Consider the following 14,161-nt stretch of genomic DNA (forward strand, 5'->3'; position numbering starts at 1 on the left):
GAGATGGATGGATGGCATGAGCCTCACCCACCCCCCATATTTCTTTTAGGCAAAAACCAAACCCTGGATTCTGGACCTCAGCTAAACAGAAAATCAAAAAAAAATTTTTAGGCTGGCTCAAATTCCTAAACCTACCACCCAAACTCAATCACCTGAAAAACTCCTTGTCAGTATTGGCCTGATGGCAAGTCTCAATCTCAACACACCTACCTTCCGGCCCCTGAGCAGATCAGGTTTTATCTCTATCTGTGCCAGACCCAAATCACGGTTCCAAACCAAGGAGACACCCACCAAAAGAGGGTGTCCATAACATCATCATGCAGACCACCCTCCTCAATGGTCAATGCCGAAAGGAGGTGGGTGCCATCAGGTGCATTCCCACACCTCAGAGAAAGCTCTGCACATGTAGCAGGCCAGCTCATCCTCGTCGCAAACCCAGGAACCTCCACTCTGCTTTCCGGAACCAACATAAATGTATCTGGAACACCTGAATATAGGTGACTTCAATTGACCCAAATATAGACTGGGAAATCTAGACTGCCCAAACACTACCACCAAAAGTTCCTGGAATTCATAAACTCAAAAACCCTGGAACAACTAAACACCATCACCCAAAGTCCACCAAAGGAGACAATACACAATCTCATCAACATGAACATGGGAGCACACACCTCAAGTATACCCCTCACTGGTGAGATCAGATCCCTCAGATCAATGTTCAGATCTCTGAATACCTCCCACCCCCCACCCAAATCAAAACAAAAAAAAGAAACCTCAAAAGCTGACAAAACACTTCTAAAGACTAAAACCCCAGGTGTTCACCCCCCTAAAAGCTCTAGGGACTAGTGCGTCAGCTCCTAGCTAAACCCCTGCCTGCGGTATACGCTCTACCAGCACCTGCAGACAAGCAATCATGCAGCAAAAACAAAAACAAAAACAACCAACTTTTCCCAAAACAAGGCGTCCAGTCTGTACCCCCCCCATAAACAAACAAAAATACAACAACATACAAGATAGCTACAAGCTTAAGAGGTAAGACACCTTTGATAAAGAGAAGTAAAAGATCATTAGTAAAAGCTAAGATAAACTCTCAAAAAATCAGAAAAAAAAAAAAAAAAAAATAGCAAAAAACAAAAGAGAATCAAAAGGCCTTCTTTAGCTATAAATTGAAATATGAGGGAAGCTCCCAGAGAAGCTCCCAGATATGCTCAGAATTTGTGAAGATTACTGATCATACTGACATTGCCAACATACTGGCTGACGCTGACAGTGCAGCCACCACCTCACCCCTCCCCCCCAAAATATAAAATAATATAGTAGAATGTAGCCCTCAAACCCCCAAATGTAATGCCCAAAAAAACTCTCTCCAAGGCAAACACTGCATCCATGGGACCCTGATGGTCCCTGGATGTGTACTCCACTTAACTCAACGAGGAATTAAACCCTGGCCATTGAAGAAGGCAGATGAGAGCAAGCAGTACCAAGGCCATTGATACCTAGCAAAGGCAAACACACCTGGGGCCTAACTAGCCTAAAACTTGGAAAATCATAATGCCCTCAACATTGGCTCACAAGATGGTTGCAAACTGGTTGAGTGACAGAACCACAGGTCCAGAGTTACTGTTGCTATGTGGACTCAATGCCCTGTCAAGTGGTGTCCCTCTGCTCTTCCTTTGTTTGGCACTCCTGCATCTATCTTACAGTACAAGCACACACAGAGGTTCTTGTTTATCCACTTCTCTGCAACTGACTGGGAGCCACAAACGCAAAGTACGCAGAGATCTGACACTGACACAGATCAGACCACAGAAACAGACCACAGAAATGGGTTCCAGATAAATGGGCCTCCACACCTGCAAAAAATGCATAGTCATACCATATTTGAAATCAAGGTTACCCTAGCTTGCACCTAAGAGGACATACAAGAGGCAATCCACACCATATAAGGGCAGGACCTGGGACCCGAAAGTGGTCATAACCTTTCATTCGACACTCATGTTGCTAAAATATAGTTAGGAAGACCTTCTATTTGCCACCTGATCATGAAGGGATTCACATCTAGATCAAAGGAGGCTTGGTCTCCCTGTGCTCATCACTCATCAGACCACAATGATAGTAATGTGCCCCCATTGAATGTATCTGACCCGATAGCAGCGAGCAGCCCAAACCCGACCCCAACCTTTCCTCACCAAAAGGATAAAGGTCTCAATAATATGTCTGGCTGCTCCAACTTCGACTACTCTGCCTATTCTCAGCTCTCGCCAGCTGTGCAGTGACCTGTGCCTGACATACAAGGCCGCATATCAAACCATGATGAGATGAAAATGATTCACCTGAAAAAAAAAATCCTCAGAGCAGAGCCAGGCAGGAGACTTAAAACAGCAACCACGGCTGCTGGAGGGACGGAGAGGGACAGATTCATCACCCAGAGACTCCTATGTTGTGGAACAAAATCAGTATATATGTGAGGCAGCACCTCGCTGGCTTTGTTCAAGAGGAATCTTGACCAATGGATGGGAGATATATAGATATCCCCCCAAGGATTCAGTGTGTCTCTCCTCGACAGAGGCATTGCAAAAAAATGGGCATAGTTCTCAAAACTAAAGGGTGGCGTAAGCCCAAAAAGGCTAGGCTGCTAGGCTAATGCCTCGGGGGCAGATAGCCTAGTATAAACCTATGAACCTATGAACCTATGAACCTAAAAGCATGTTTCAATCATCTTAGTGAATATGACTGAGAAAAAAAGGAACAAACGATAGGTTAACAGTCAAAGACTTACCAATGAAATTCAATTTGTGCTGAAATCATCTATAGTATAAAGTTAGTGGTTGTTATATATATATATATATATATATATATATATATATATATATATATATATAGAGAGAGAGAGAGAGAGAGAGAGAGAGAGAGACATAATCATATGTATATATAAATATATATATATATATATATATATATATATATATATATACACACACACACACACACACACACACACACACACACACACACACACACACACACACACACACACATACACACTCACACGGGTATAATCAGTTTTGTTCAGTACCCATACACCTACATTCCAAAAGTCAATCACAAAAGGATGACAAAGCACACTCTACCATGCATGTATCAAGAAAGAACCTCTATGCATACAATTTTTACACTAAAAATAAAAATAAACAATATTCAACCAAATTCAATAAAGCTTGCCTGGTCCGTTTCCACCGAATGTGTGTGTTGTGCCGTGCAAGAAAGGTAAACAGCGTGGAATGCAAATAACAGAATAAGCAGCTGAATTGTATACTAGTCAACCTATCCAAGATGGAGGAACTATTCAACAAGCTATAAAGCAACAGTGTAGACTCAGTACTGGAATTCCAAAACCTATTGGAATACAGCCACTGAAAGGAGTCTACACAGAAACAATGTTAGGGGCTGCTGTTGCTTTAATTCATGTGTATATGCTACAGCCTGAAGTCTATGCTGCTGCTGCTAATAGACCAAGACCAAGAAGGAGAAGACTTTTCAGACCCTGGGTAAGTTATCGCAATTTACATGATGTGGAAATTGTAGAGCACTACATTGTGGAGAGAGACTCACTGCAGGAACTCTGCAACCTCTGTTGTTCTCAACTCAGAGCAAGGGCAATCTGAAGGGAACCCATCCCAGTGGAGACAAAGGTATGTGTAGCACTTAGAATTTTAGCTACAGGTACATTTCAGAGACCAACTGGGGACCTGCTGGGGGTGTCACAGTCATCAGCATCCAGGTTCCTCCATCAATTCCTCAATGCTATGTTACAACATGCTGGTGACCACATATATTTTCCCTATACTCCTGAGGATAATGTGAGAAATATGCAGTTGTTCTACCCTGTACAAAACTACCTTGAGGTACTGGGTGCCATAGATTGTACACATGTAGAAATTAAGGCACCACCCAGGAAACAGGAAAGGCTCTGCATTAATAGATACTGTTAACTGCCAAGTCATGTGTAATGCCAAGGGAATCATCTTGAATATGTGTGCTGGCAACCCAGGTAGTTACCATGACTCAAAAATCTGGCACACCTCCCAACTGTATCAGATGTTCACTAGGGGGATATCCCACATGGTCATTTACTGGGGATGCAGGTTATGCACTGGAACTGCAGCTGATGACGTCCATCAGAAATATACACACACCTGCCAAAGAATGCCATAATGAGGCACACGCTCAAACCATAAATATCATAGATTGTGTGTTTGGGCTGATGAAGTCATGGTCCCATGCCTAGATACATCTGGGGATCCCTGCAGTACAATCCATGTACACACACTGAAATATTTACAGTATGTGCCATGCTACACAACATCACCCTGAGAAAACAGCTTCAGCAGGATCAGCAAGGGAAAGGGGCATACATCCCACCACCAATGGCAAGGTCACTACAGTCACACACAGGTGAGGAGTCAGAGGGAGAACAAGCAGCTGCTGTGTGTGTAGGTAGACATAGGTAGCACAATATGCCCTTGCATTAGCTAAGAGGCAACACATAGGACACTGAAATATTTACAGTATGTGCCATGCTACACAACATCACCCTGAGAAAACAGCTTCAGCAGGATCAGCAAGCATACATCCCACCACCAATGGCAAGGTCACTACAGTCACACACAGGTGAGGAGTCAGAGGGAGAACAAGCAGCTGCTGTGTGTGTAGGTAGACATAGGTAGCACAATATGCCCTTGCATTAGCTAAGAGGCAACACATAGGACACTCACTCACCACCTAAGGGCCTAAAACCTTCCTCCTATGCACATACATATAGTAACATTGATGCCAGACAACTCTCATAACCTTTACCTCCTCATGTGTTGGCTGTGTACTGCTTTCATCAGAGTCTCACACACACACACACACACACACACACATATATATATATATATATATATGTTTACTATCATATTTGCAAACGTCATTTAGACGACTGCAACAATTTCTGACAAATATTGTCGGGAATCAAAACACCGAGCAACCAAAATATCAAATGGAGCATTTCAGCAATGTTGAATATCAACTTTGCTGAAATGCTCACATCTGCCCACAACTAATAATAACGTTTGCAGGAGGGCAAGCCCCACCGCACCCGTATGTGGGGGGCTGTGCCCCCACCCCCTCTACTTATATATACAAACTCTGAGATAGCACTACAGTGAGGGTAAGGGTATATTCCCGATCCCCACTATAGTGTGATCTGCACCACAATGCTGAAGCTGACAATAGCGGCTGTTCATTCATGTCATTCAATTGAATATGTGAAAGTAAACCATATAGGTATAAAAGTAATTGATGTGGGGGTGGGTGGGAATGGAGGTAGGGTAGGGGAGCATTAAGAATTATTTTACATTAGGAAGATTTGTGGTCTAAATTTTTGTGGGGAAAAGAGGACATCCTACACCCTTCTAATCTGGGAATTGCTGGTTGAAGGCTTATTGTGTTTGTTTTTCTGAAAGTGTCTTAGTTCCTGTTTATTTTACATTAGGAAGGTTTGTGGTCTAGACTCTTGTGGCAAGAGAGTGTAGCCTATGCCATTGTAAGCTGGGAATTGCTGGTGGTGGCTTGTTGTGCCTGTTATTCTAAGTGTCCTTGTCCTGATTTAAGCACTGGGGTTCCAGATCAGTTATTTCACACTATTAAGGTTTGTGGGCTACACTCTTGTGGGAGTATTCTACCGGATTGCTGATTTATTTAAACTTTTTTTTTTTTTTTTGCTGTTGTGACTGGGATTTTCCTCACTTTAAATTTCTAGTACTTCTGCATTTTATAGCATAGTCTAGATTCAGGCTTAGTGAATTTAGACTGTTTGGTATCATTTCAGCACTAAACCCAGCCTTCTTACATTAAGAAGGCCTCCCCCTGCATCCTTGTGGCAGAAGTGCTTAGCCAAGGACCCATCTGAGTTGAGAATTGCTGGAATAAGGCTTGAGCTTTCCCTTTGATTACTTTGTTTAAAATCTTTTAACTTTCACACTGATTAAAAATAACACCACAAACATCTGCTACATTCACTGCACCAGTACAAACTACACTTTATAGCTACTCCATCTCACCATCCCTATTAGTAAGCAGCACCCTATATCTAACCAAAACCCAACTTTCCACCACAAATGGGTTGGGAGGGTGGCCTAATAGTTAAGGTGTTTGCCTTATAAACACAATGTGCAGGGTTTGAGTCTCACAAGGGATAATTGGCTATGCTTAAAATGGCTTGCAAGGGCAGTTAGCCTAGTACTAATCTATGAACCTATGAACCTAAATAATAAACTAAAAGTAATCCAACACTTTCCACAAATACCTTTAATAGAAGCGCAAACAGTATTACATAATCTCCTTACAGTGTGGAGATATCCATCCCAACCCTGGTCCAACAATACTGCCAAGTAACATTCAATTGTCTAAAAATCAAGATCTATTTCTCATAGCAATTAATGCACATAGCCTTTGTAACACAATTAATGAATTCCAATCCTGGCTATGTCACCATTCCCCAGATATAGTAGCAATAACAGAAACCTGCCTAAAAGCACATATATCAGACACACTGAAATCCTCTCTCCTGGATACAACATTCGATGTAATGATAGACTCCACAGAAAAGGTGGAGGTGTAGCCTTAATTTATCAAGACTCATTAACTATGACAATCCATGCCAAACCTGTCCCTACTTTCAATAACCGTGAGATCCTAATCTCATCCCTTCATTTAAATCCCAATAAACAACTCTGTATTGCTGTTATTTACATTGCCCCAGGTCATAATATCCCCTATGTAGACGATTTCTTATGCTGGATAAATGAAAATGTAGCTCAGGAAACTATTATTCTAGGTGACACTAACATTAACTAGCAAAACATAACCTCTAAAGCTCCTGCTACCAGCATTAACCTACATAGTTTCACACAACTTATTACAAAGCCTACTTGTGCATTAAATACCCAAGCAGTATCTACAGTAGATTGGATTTTAGTATCTCACCCCCAAAACTACTCCAACACCTGTACCCTCCCTAACACCTTGAGCAATCACTTGCCTGTCTTCACCCACAGAACTCAAATATAAATCCACAAAACTCACTCATACAGAACTACCAGGAATCTTGCCCACTTTGACCAAAACATATTTATCAATATCCTACAAGCTTAAATCTGGAACCCAACAAAAACTTTGCCCCTGGATGAAGCTGTAGATTATTTCAGTAAAGTCTTTCTAACTATATTAAATAGTCTAACTCCTCTTCGCACCAAACAAACTAAGCTTAACCATGACCCCTGGTTAACAAAACACACTAAACAAACTCTCCTCTCCAGAGACAGAGTCTGGAAAGAATGGCAAAATGTAGAACTCAAGCAAATGAACAAACTTATAGACAACTCCGTAATATAGCAAAAAGAAAACTAGTTATAACCAGTAAGAAAACCTACTTCTCCACACAGCTATCCACCCAAAAAAATAATCCAAAACAATTCTGGAAATCTATATCCTCCATGCTTAATCCAGGAAACATTCAAAATCCATCACCTGCTCCTGACAAAGACCCTCACCAGACTGCTCATATGTTTAGCACCTATTTCATTGACACCATAAAAAAATGTGTCAGTGACTCATCCACCAAAAGCAGTTACAGGTCTCAAAGCACTACACAAATGGACCCCACATCTATCTCTATACACACTATGGTTACCTCTGACAATACGCCAATCACTCCTATCTTTACATTTCAACCAGCACCTACATCCCTTATTCTTAAACTGCTAAACAAACTAAAACCCTGCTTACTCTCCACTGATAACTTACCACCTGAGTACTTACAACTTGCAGCCAAAGCAATAGCTTATCTTGTAAGTATTCTAATTAACCATTCAATCTCTGAATGTTATGTCCCCCAACTATGGAAAAAGTCTATTATAACTCCTTTACATATAGGTGGAAATACACATGATATCTCAAATTATTGGCCAATTTCCATACTCTACCTACAATCAAAAATCTTAGAAATATGCATATACACCGAACTACTAAATCACCTTCCATATAATAATCTCCTAGCTCCCACGCAACATGGATTTCATCCTGGACATAGCACAACCACAGCTCTACTCTCCTTCACTGATACTGTGAATAAGGCTCTTGATGCTGGCCTATTAATCTCAATACTACTATTGGACCTATCAAAGGCCTTTGACACAATATCACTCCCTACGCTACTACAACAATTACAAAAACTAGGATGCTCCCTATGTGTTAACTTGATGTGCCACCTACCTAAATTATAGGCAACAATCTGTTAAATGGCAAAAGCAACAATCAGAATATCTGGTCAATAATACAGGAGTCCCATAAGGATCCATTTTAGGACCACTACTTTTTAACATATTCATTAATGATCCTAATGAAGCCTCCCAAAATTACACACTCATCCAATACGCTGATGAATAAACTATCATCTCTTCTTCCAACAACTTCTCCAACCTCCAAATGATCACACAAGATGCATTCTCTTCCATAGAAACATGGCTAAAGGACACTCAATTAATGTTAAACCCCCGAAAAACAAAGCTATTACTATTTACATCAAAACCTCCAGTCACAGACTTCAAACTATGGAATGAAGTAAAATATTCACCAAGGCACCAAAGTTCACTTCAAACAGAATCCACAGGTACCACTAAAGATTGAATACCAGCAGTTTTCTTTGAAAACACAGCTTTAATGAAAATTAACAAAAACCACATACACTCCAGGCATTAATGTCTCCTATCTACTACGTTTTCATTTGCAAGTTACTTCATCAGATGCAGACAGACTTGTGAACCATTCTGTTTATACTCCCTCTACATGGTGAATTGAGTTAATTACCCAATAAAATAAGAATGGTAATTGGCAATTAATACAGAATGCAATAAATTTAAAGTGACTGTGTGCATATACAACCTTTTCTTAATGAGAAGTACATATACCACCACTAAAAACAATGTTACCTGAATACTTCTGTCTAAAAATTCATATTTTATGTTAAATCCTTCATACATTAATATCACATCATGTACTTTAAAGCTTTTAAGCCTTATTTAAAACGATTGGATGTAAAGTATAGAAAATGGTCTTAATAGTCCCTCTAGTGTCCATTCAATTAATAACACTGAACTTTGATTATAAAATTGCAATGTGAATTGGCATCAACATCTGTGTAGAAAGAAACATAATCATACTAAAATTATGTTTAAAACTGTTTCCATCATAAAATCTCTAAAATGTTTTTGTATGAATACACATATAAATACATAATATAAAAGTTATTATAAAAGTTAAAAAGTCATGTACATATTACAAAAATCAAACCAAACATTTTCTTCTGTTTCAAACCATTATTACAATTTTGCTGCCCTTAATTTAAGCACAGGGGCAATTGAAATGTGACCATTAAGTCCAGGAAATTTGTTTGCTTGGAGGGTGATCTGCCACCATAACTCTTTATATTCTATGGTTTCTTCCCATAAACCACCCCTTCCATCCATTTTTACTTGCTCAATAACAAAAAAAATTGTAATAAGCTTCACTGCATTTTTGTTTATGCTTAAATAGGGCGTTAGTGTCTTCGTGAATCTGGATTTCATACATATGTTCGTATATTCTTCTTCGAAGTTTATGCTCTGTCTTGCCAATATAAAATGCTTGGCAATCCTGACCTATACCTAAATAGACCAAGCCAATGGAATCACAGTTACTATATTCCTTACTCATAATAGTTATGTTCCTACTTAACAAAAATATACTTTCCTTATTTATTATATGGCTACATTGGGAGCAGTGGTCACACTTAAAGGTTCCTTTCCTTTTCTTTGTTGCACTATTCTGTCTCATTTCTTTCTCTAATAAATTTTTCAAACTCAATGAATTTCTAAAAAACACTTTTAATTCTCTCTTAAGTATCTTTTCAAGATCTGTAAGTGCAACAAATCTATTCCACTCAGTGTTTAATATAGAGCTTCCACTATACTCTATTACTAAGGCATTTCCATATGTATCCTGCTTAACTTGGTTCTCATTCTTTTGGTTGTCAAGGCTTATACCCAAAGTAGGCCTAAAATTTGTCCTGCCTTCTTTCACATACCTCTTTTTCTACCTGGTCTATCAACCAAGTTGGATATTCCCTAGCTGTAAAGAACTGCCTTAGTAAACCCATTTCTTTGAAAAACACCTCATTATTCAAAGTCATCCTGCTTGACCTTAGGTACTGCCCTTTGACAATATTTTTCTTGTAATGAGTGGGGTGTAAACTATTATAGTGTAAATATGAGTTTGAATATGTACTCTTTCTAAATACCTTGGACTTGAATTCATTATTCTCCTTATATATTTCAATGTCCAGGTATTGTAGTTTCTTTTGACTAATACCATATGCAAATTCTGAAAAATCAGTGTTATTGTTTAAAATTGCAATAAAATCATTAATAATTTCCACAGGCCCAGTCCATAAAATACATACGTCATCTAAAATCTTTTATATAAAATCCAGTTATCACTATATATGGAATTTAGTACTACTTTCTCTTCCCACTTTGCTAATACTAGGTTTGCCTATGTGGGGGCACACAATTCCCCCATTGCCACACCTTTTGTCTGGTGAAATAATTCTCCTTTAAAATAGATAAAATTGTACTTCAAAACTAGGTCAATTAATTGCATAACAACAATGCATTCGTCATGTGTAAGTAAGCCATCCTCATATATAATTTCTTCTAACAATAGGAGGCCTTCTTGATGGGGAATGCATGAAAACAGATCAACAACATCTATTGTAAGAAAGGAAATATTTTCATAAAACAATTCCTTTGTGAGGCATCTTAAGAGAGCCCACGAATCCCTCAAAATGTTTTTTCTTTTCACCCACAATGTTTTTAATTTACTATCCATAGGTTCATAGGTTCATAGGTTCATAGGTTGGTACTAGGCTATCAGCCCTAGGGCCTATACAAGCCTAGCCATAACAATTCCCTGGCTATTTCTTCCCACATTATTTACTTTCCTGGACCCTTGTCTAGCAGGGCGACTGACGTGATCCCTGGGGTGAATTTCCTTTCTCCCATCTAATCGTCAAGGTTCCTCTTGAAGAGGTCCAAAGAGGCACTCTGCTTGACATGTATGGGCAATCTATTCCAGAGTCTGGGGAGTCTCTGGGTCAGGAACCTATCCCTCCAGCATGTTTTGTTTATTGTGATGACAAGGTTTAGATCCCTGGAGCGTGTAGCTCTGAGGGATTGGGATTTCTTTAAGTGTAGCATGTCCAACAGCTCTGGGTTTGATATGGCCTTGTATGTTAAGCAGAGATCGCCTCTGAGTAGACGATATGCGACAGAGTATAGCTGGAGTTTTGGGCATCTGCTTTAGGCCTGTGATTCTTTTAGTGAGGTATTTCTGAGGCCTTTCCAGTTGTTGCAGATGTCTTGAGAGGTACATACCAAATGGGATGTATTCTATAATGGGTCTAATGAGGGATGAGTACAGTGGGACAATGACCTCCTTTTTCTGGATGAAAAGCCCTTCGTGATGAGGTGTGCCACATAGAAGGATTTCCTGACTGTTGTGGCAATGTGGTTATCGAAGGTGAGACCACTGTCCACCTGTGTCCCTAAGTCTCTTATCACACTTTCTGTGTTTAGTGTACTGCCACCTATATGGTAATTCATGGATACATGTTTTTTCCCAAAGGGGATAACAATACATTTCTTGGCATTGAGCTTGAGCCCATGGCTCTGGCACCAAGCATCTGTTTCTGTAAGGCCCTTTTGTAGAGTATCCACATCATTTGGGATTCAATAATGGCTCCCAGTTTGCAGCCATCTGCACACTTTGTTAGCCAGAGTCCTTAGTGTTGACCTGTACTTCAGAGAAGTAGATGCCAAACAAGAGCGCCCCAGGACTGAACCCTGAGGTACTCCACTTGTCACTTGTCTGGAGCTGGATTTGGAGTCGGCTACTTTTACAATGTGGGTTCTATCAGTAAGCCATTTAGCAACCCATTGGGTGACATAGGGATTAATGCCCAACTTAGTAAGTTTATCTATGATTCCAGAGTGGGGATGGTGTCAAAGGCCTTGGCAAGGTCTAGATAGGCTGTGTGGACCACCTTACCCTTGTCCATGGCTCTGGAGACTGATTCAAAGAAGTCAATCAGGTTCAGGAGACAAGATCGGCCCTTCACAAACCCAAACTGGGTGGGGTCCAGTGTTTGAAGGTTGCCAATGTCTTTGTTTATAAGTTCCATGATAATACGCCCATGGCCTTGCAGATAAGGCTTGTCAGACTGATGGGACGGTAGTTTCCAGGATCCAAGGTGGATCCCCTTGTGGATTGGGATAACTGTAGCTCTGCACCACTCAGTGGGCACGAAACCTGAGGTGAGGCTATGATTAAACATGACACTTAGGTGAGGTGCCAGTTCATATTGTAGTTCATGTAGTACACAGCCCGGGATGTAATCTGGTCCCATGGATGCTGTATTCTTGGCTTTAGAGGTACCTGTGTGATTACTGGAATTTGGCAATCTTCGGTATTGAGATGGGCCATTTAGGGGGTGAGAGGGGGTGAAGTTGGCACTGAATCGATCTGCCAGGATATTGGCAATATCCTTCAGATCAGTATATTTAATGCCATTCTGTTTTAGCTCAGAGCAGATCTGAGCATTGCCATTTAGATTCTTGACATAGTTATAGAATGCTTTGTGGTTGTCTTTGGAATCTTTGGCAATTTTGTTTTGTAACTAGCTTTGGAGGATTTTATAAGGCATCTCAGTTTCTTACTGAGGCTAGTAAGGGAGTTTTTGCATCCTGGGATTTTCCTCTTTTCTGCAAAAGTTTCTTCCTTTTGTTGTAAAGTTTGTTTATGGCAGGGGACCACCAGATTGGCTTCCTTTTTGGATGAGAACATTTTGGTTCTATTTGGGATGGCACGATTCATGCATGAGTGGATGTGACAGTGCCTTAGTGTAGGATTCAGCAGTTGAACTTTCAGTTCCGTCTGCATGGGTGTCATGAAGTTTGTCACTTCTGACTTGAGTAGCATGAAGTTGGCTTTGGAGAAGTTTTTATGGTGGTTTCTTTACTGGGGGTGGGGTGGGATGTGGATGTTAAGGGTGATTAGCTTATGGTCAGACCTGACTAACGAGGGGTGAGCATAGGTATGGAGCATTGATTTCCCATGTTGGTAATGACCAGGTCTAGGATATTGGAGCCCTGGTGGGACTATGGATTAGTTGATCCAGGGCGTTGGAATTTATGAATTCCAAGAACCGTTCAAAGGTGTTGGGACATGAGTAGTTTTCCCAGTTAATGGCAGGGTAGTTAAAATCACCCAGTATTAGGGTGTTTGGTTCTATCTTAATATTTTCCAGTATGTTTAGTAAGGTGTAGTGAGAATCTTGGGGTATGGTGGGGATCTGTAGCAAGCTACAATTTGGATTGCAGTCTTACCTAGTGTTAGTTGCACTTGGAGAATTTCAGACACATTGTGTTGGCCAACTAGCCTGGTGGTGTGAATATCCTTGGTGAATATTGACACTCCTCCACCTTTAGTGTTTTGGTCCTGGTTTGGTAAAAGTGTGGTAAGAGTTGTAGCCTGGTATTGCAGGGGTGCTCTCTGGAGCCTTGAACCAGGTCTCAGTTACTGCACAGATATCAATGTTCTCCATTTTAGAGTGCCTCGAGAGAGTGCATTTTGAGGTTTAGACTTCTAGCATTGAGTAGCATTACCTTCAGATTTTGCATGTACCTGTTACAGTGGTGGTTTTGTCCTTTGAAGTTTGCCTAAAAGGCACTATGGGGTGGCAAGAGCCTTAGCCAGTAACCTGAATCCCAGGGGCGACAGGTGCAGACCATCTCTGGCAAAGCATCGTGGTCTGTCGATCATGTCATCCCAGGCAGACAGATACTGGATCCCCTTGGAATGACACCATAAGCTTAGCCAATTGTTGAAGTCAATCATTTTATCCTTATATTGTGGTATAATTCTGAAGGCAGGATGCTACTCAGGGCTAGGGTCATACCTGCCTGGGCCACATGTCTCTTTCATGTAGTCCAGGGAGCACTCCAACATGGACAATGACAGAGTC

Source organism: Protopterus annectens, chromosome 9.part0 (genome assembly GCF_019279795.1).
Source record: "Protopterus annectens isolate FY-2018-M chromosome 9.part0, PAN1.0, whole genome shotgun sequence".
Taxonomy (NCBI): Eukaryota; Metazoa; Chordata; order Ceratodontiformes; family Protopteridae; genus Protopterus; species Protopterus annectens.